Here is a 6,362-nt window from a genome sequence, read left to right on the forward strand (position 1 = left end):
TGAGTCATCTTCATTATCCACTCAGCTGAGGGCTCTACTTTTGGAGTGAATTCTAAGCACATGTTGTGTGAATGCTTGACTCTGTTCCAAGACCTCAGAAAGTTATAACAGCCTAAATTTATTTTTTCTTAAGAAATAATCTATTTTGGCTTGTCCCTCTTGAATTTCCTCTAAACCTTTTGGATATTTTTAGCTTTCACTGTTTCACTGAGTAATGGATTCTCTCATTCCATTTCCCACTATATATACTGCATGTATTCAATTTTTCTGCTTCAAGATTCAAATACTTTGAAATGTAATGGAGAATAAGCATTCTTATCCTTATGATCCTTCATGATTTAAGAAAACTTTTATCCCATCTCCTTTCAGTCTTCATTGTTTTGACCTGGTTTATTCCTCTTTTTAAAAAAATGTGTTTATTTTTTATGTATTGGCCACACAGCACTGAAAAGTTAGTTCCTTGACTAGGGATCAAACCCAGGCCTCTTGCATTAGAAGCCCAATCTTAACTACTGGACCGCCAGGGAAGACCCTAGTCTATTCCTTCTTAACCCATTAGATGGATGATTCTCAAGCCTTCTGACTACCAGAAGTGGACATCCATTTCACTAAATTATTATTGTGATTACTACTACCACTGTTATTATTTTAGTATCTGTCATAGGGAAGCACGATTATATGTTCTCAGAGAGGGACACATAGTTGAATAATGTATGGTCCCTGATGAACCTACTATTCTCTTCCCTTGACCTATAGAAGTAGCCCACTGGACCAAGTCTTTTGAGCAGAGATACATAAGACATTCCAGGTGGACAATCTCTTCACTAGGCCACAGGGTTGTTTGACTCTTCAGTAAGGAACATAGATAAAGATTAATTTTCTTAACTCTTTTTGTCATGGAAGTAGGTTCCCATAAGGGTGACTGTGGTTAGACCTCACAGTTCTAACTTTTGCCTAGAGATTCTCCCTCAGTGTAAGAAGTTCTGACACCAACTGCTGAGAGTTAGGCCAAACTTCACAGGTTAAGGGCACAGTCCTCTGTAAGACTGTCCTACTGCAAACACCAGCTGCAAGTTCAGTGGTCTCCAGCCCACCTTCTTATTCACTGGCTGCAAATTTAGGAGTTTCCACTGTCCTCTCAGGATTGATAATATTCTGGAATGACTCACAGAATTCAAGAAAGTGACATACTTACAGTTATAATTTTATTATAGCAAGAGGATATAAATAAAAATTAATGAAAGGGAGAGATATGTAGAGCAAAGTTGGTGGTGGTGTTGGTGGTTTAGTTGCTAAGTTGTGTCCGACTCCTTGCCTACCAGCCTCTTTGTAGCCTACCAGGCTCCTCTGTCCATGGGATTCTCCAGGCAAGAATACTGGAGTGGGTTGCCATTTCCTTCTCCAGCGGATCTTCCCAACCCAAGAATCAAACCAGGGTCTCCTGCATTGCAGACAGATTCTTTACCAACTGAGCTACAAGGGAAGCCCCAGGGCAAAGTTGGAAGGTTTTTAAAAGCAAAACTTCCATCATCTTCAAGGATGCATTGCCTTTCTGGTCAGCACATCATTGTGCAACAGTATATAAAACAAAATAAAACTCATCTGAACTTTGGTTCCCAGAGTTTTTACTGGTGTTTCCTTATGTAGGTATGATTGACTTAAATATCATTCATGTGGCTGAACTCAATCTCCAGACACTTCTCCTACCTGAAAGTTGAGCTGATATAATTTAAAACCCAATCCTCTAATCATATGGTTAGTCTTTCTGGTATGTGAAGCCCACATCCTGAGCCACCTCATTAGCATAAACTATCAGATATGATCTGAGGGGCCAACCACAAATAATAAAGACACTTATCACTGAAAATTTCAAGAATTTGGAGGTAATCACCCAGGACCTGCAGACAAAACCCAGTTAAATATCTTATTATACACCCTCCTAAGTACCTCAACGTTACCCTCACAGGGTGCTAGCTTCTCCTCTACTCTCCAGCATTCACAACAGATCCATTGCCTTCTGATAGTACCTGTTCTCAGAGCTGACAGAGGCAAGACATACTCTGTAGCTAATTATTAGAAGTCAAGTATATACACATAAAATAGCCCAACATCTACACAACAAATAATCATATGATAGCAGGGAGATTGGGACTCTGTATTCCCAGTTTGATTTCTTTTTCTTCCTGCTCCTATAGAAGACAAAGTTAACTGAGAAGCTTGGTTCAACCAGGAGCTTTGATCTTCAGAAATGTTGAAGGGAGACTTCCCTGGTGGCCCGGTGGTTAAGAATCCTCCTGCCAATGCAGGAGACATGGATTTGATCCCTAGTCCAGGAAATTCCACATGCCATGAGGCAACTAAGCCCGTGGGCCACAACTACTGAGCCTGTACCCTCGAGCCTGCACTCTGCAACAAGAAAAGCCATCACAATGAGAAACCCGCACACCCCAAATAGAGAAAGCCCAAGTGCACCAATGAAGATCCAGCACAGCCAAAAATAAACAAATAAATAAACTTTTTTAAAAAAGAAGAAGAAACGTTAAAGGGAATGTTAGGGAGGTTTTGGCAAACAGGCATTCCCATTTGCTGTTGATGGTAGTGTACATCAATATAACCTTTTTGGAGAGTAGTTTGTAAATAACTAAATGCATGTAACAAGAAATTGAGAGGGACTTTTTCCTCTTCCTAAATTGCATTTTAAACCCAAAGTTCATACTATTGGACACTAGGTAAGAAAAACTACAGATGTATACATTTTCAAGACAGCCATCAGTCACCTTGAGATGGGAGTCAAATACTTTCCTAGGGCTTCTGGAAGGAAGCAAAACTGGGACTCCTATCATCAACATACCTCAACAACATGCTGAGTCAATTTAAGAAGACTCAGAAAGAGTGGGAGGAATGGTCACTGGTGGTCTTGTGAGAAAAGATAACCATGATCACCGTGACCAGCTTTTCATTCTTATTTGTGAGGGAAGGAAGGATGTTCCCTCCTCCCTGAACCCAACTGAATGTAACTCCAAGGGTGGCAAGGACACTTGGTTGTTCTATGGGTTGAGAGGACCCTACAAAAGGTTTCTGGGCTTAGATTATCTTGCCAGTACTTCATCTAAGAAGGTTACCCACTCAGCGAGCAACAGCTGTAAAGTGGACCTCCGTGGTCCAGTGGTGGGTGCTCAGGAAGAGGCTGAACTACAGCCATGTTGCCCATATTGGGGATCATGCAACAGAGGAGGCCTCATGAGACACCTCCACAGAACTAAAGATCTTGATGCCTGCCACTCAAATAGCATCAACCATCCACCTGGTCAGCCAGAGAAACAGCATAGCCAACAAAAGATGTTTAAAGTCAAGAAGAGTTTGCTTTATTCCCACCTCCATTCCTCCTCTGTTCTATCATTGAAGGAGTCCTTCCAAGTATCTCAAGGAAAAAGGAGAGCTTTGAATCAGCTTTGAAGTTTTAAATGGACTAGAAAGTTATGGAATCTGCTCAAGACGCCCTTAAAAGCCCGAAGGGTGTTCAAAATAACACAGTTGAAAATGATGGTTTGAGAAACAAAACTATTTCATGTTTAGACTCTACAAAAAAAAGTCTTTAAAATAAACGAGTTACATGCATATGCCCTTTGATCCTAGAATTCCACAGTTAGGAACTGAGACTAAAGATATAGTAATTAACATATGACATATTATATATGCAAGGATGGTTATGGCAGCATTATTGGTAATAGAAAAAACAGCAGTTACAAAAAGAAAAAAATAATAGCAACAAAAAGTTAGAAACAATATTATACTATCAATAGGATACTTGTTAAATCAATTATCTTATAAACACACGTTTAAAAACAACAACAAAAAATTGAGGTAGAATTATATGTGTTGACATAGAAACAGTTCCAAGATATTTTTTTAGGTAAAAAAGCAAAGGCAGCACAATGGGCATAAATCTTTAAAATTAAAAAATCTGCTTGTATAAATATTTTTAAAATATACAGTACATATTGTATATTGTTGTTTTTTAGTGGCTAAGTTGTGTTCAACTCATTTGTGACACCAAGGAATGTAGCCTGCCAGACTCCTCTGTCCATGGGATTTCCCAGGCAAGAATACTAAATGGGTTGCCATTTCTTTTTCCAGGGGATCTTCCCAGCATAGGGATCAAACCCATGTTTCTTGCACTGGCGGGCAGATCCTTTACCACTGAGCCACCAGGGAAGCCCCATATACTATATATACTGATATATAAATTAAAAATAATTCTGGAAGGATCCACAAGAAATATGAGTGATTTCCTTTGGCACAAATGACAAGAGACTAATTTTTCATTTGATACCTTCAGGTGCTATTTGAATTTACTAATTTTTTTAATGTGAAAATTAAATAGGTTGTACAACAATGTGAATGTACTTAATGCTACTGAACCGCACACTTAAAATGGTTAAAGTGATGTTTTATGTCATGTCTATTTTCTGCAATAAAAATGTAAATGAATGTAAATTCATTTTAAATAAAAGAAATATCAAGAGGAGGATAAGGAGCTGTAAGAAGAGAAAGAATGTGAGAAAGCTCTGAGCTGGCAATAAAAACAAGTCCAGTGGCTTGTCTTGGGCTCTCACTGAAGGCTCCTGCACATGAGGCCTCCTGGGGCTTTCATGGAAGGGGTTTCAGAAAGGAGCCAGGACATAAATATTTGTCTGGAGTAAGTTAGGGAGGGGAATCTGGTGATTTTTCATTTTCATAGGAGTTGCGGTTACACTCTGCACTATTGTATGAAATTAAAGAGCAGGAGGATTTATTGGGCAGCGTGACCAGTTTTCTACCTGAGTAACCAAGGGTTTGACTTACACAAAGTCCGGTATAAAACCGGGGCTGGATTCATCATGGATGAGACACTGCCCTAGACTCACGAGCTCCTAGAATATCAGTGCTGGAAAGGGCTTCGGGTGGACCCTTCTTTTACTTTAGGACACTGAAACCAGGGAGTGACACATCCTGGTCCAAGTCACACAGAAGCTCAGTGACTGGACTAGGATTCTAACTCAGATCTCTGGGCCCTTGGTCAAGCACTGTTTTTCTAAAAGTGATACCAGCACTGTTCTAGTCGACTTAACTTGTTTCACTCAATTTCTCTTCCTGTTTATTACCACTGCTCCTCAGATTTGAAGGTCTGGTGTTTGGTCATTATTACTTTGATGCATTGCAGGATTCTCATTGCTGATGTTCTAGAATGTTTACACTGTATTCCATATGTGAGATTATGGGTTTGCACTATTTTTCTTCAAATTTGTGATGCATATTGTTTCATGCTTTAAATCTCTGAAATCAAGGTGCCACTGACAATTGCCATAGGCCAGGCCTAAGTTGTGACACAGCTGTTACTGCTGTTGCCTGTGTGAACTTGTCTGAAACCTTCCATTGACACCTGCAGCAAGAGTAAGAAAGAAGTGGCATCAAAATTTGCCAATGTCAGCATTTTGGGCGGAGAAGGCAATGGCACCCCACTCCAGTACTCTTGCCTGGAAAATCCATGGACAGAGGAGCCTGGTAGGCTGCAGTCCACGGGGTCGCGAAGAGTCGGGCACGACTGAGTGACTTCACTTTCACTTTTCACTTTCATGCACTGGAGAAGGAAATGGCAACCCACTCCAGTGTTCTTGCCTGGAGAATCCCAGGGACGGGGAAGCCTGGTGGGCTGCCGTCTCTGGGGTCGCACAGAGTCGGACACGACTGAAGCGACTTAGCAGCAGCAGCAGCATTTTGGGGGTAAAAAACCCAGAGACAGCAATGGACCCTTCTCTGGAGAAAGGCAGTATTACCAATGCTTTGTTGATGGTATAGTATTTTACAGAAAACACAGATATCATCAGCTTTGGATTGAAAAGTGATTCAGAAGAGCTTGACTCTGAATATGAAGACCTTCTTTTTTATGATACACAAGAGTGATAGAAGATAATCTTTTAAAATAAGCCTAAATTTGAGTAAATTCAAAATAAAAATTCTAAGTCCTAAGTGTTTTTGTTATGGTACATAAAATTTTGCCATCATTGGCATCTTAGATGAAATATGTCAACTATATCAAGCTTTGATATTAAATCTTGAATTGAAGAGTCCTATTTTTTGCTCTAGGTTTTGACCATTTAAAATACCATAAGAATTAACTAAAGGTCAACTAAGGCTCAACTATGAATTCCATGTAATCCTGGGGTCTTTCCAATGCAAAGTTTTAAAGTACATTTCCAGATTTTCTGTGTGAGGTGGTCTATTTATATTTATCTTAGTTTAGGATCCATTTTGGTAATTTGTATTTTTACTAGAGAATTTCCCATTTTATCTGGGATTTCAGTTTGTTGCCATAAATTTCT

Source organism: Bubalus bubalis, chromosome 1 (assembly GCF_019923935.1).
Source record: "Bubalus bubalis isolate 160015118507 breed Murrah chromosome 1, NDDB_SH_1, whole genome shotgun sequence".
Classification (NCBI taxonomy): Eukaryota; Metazoa; Chordata; class Mammalia; order Artiodactyla; family Bovidae; genus Bubalus; species Bubalus bubalis.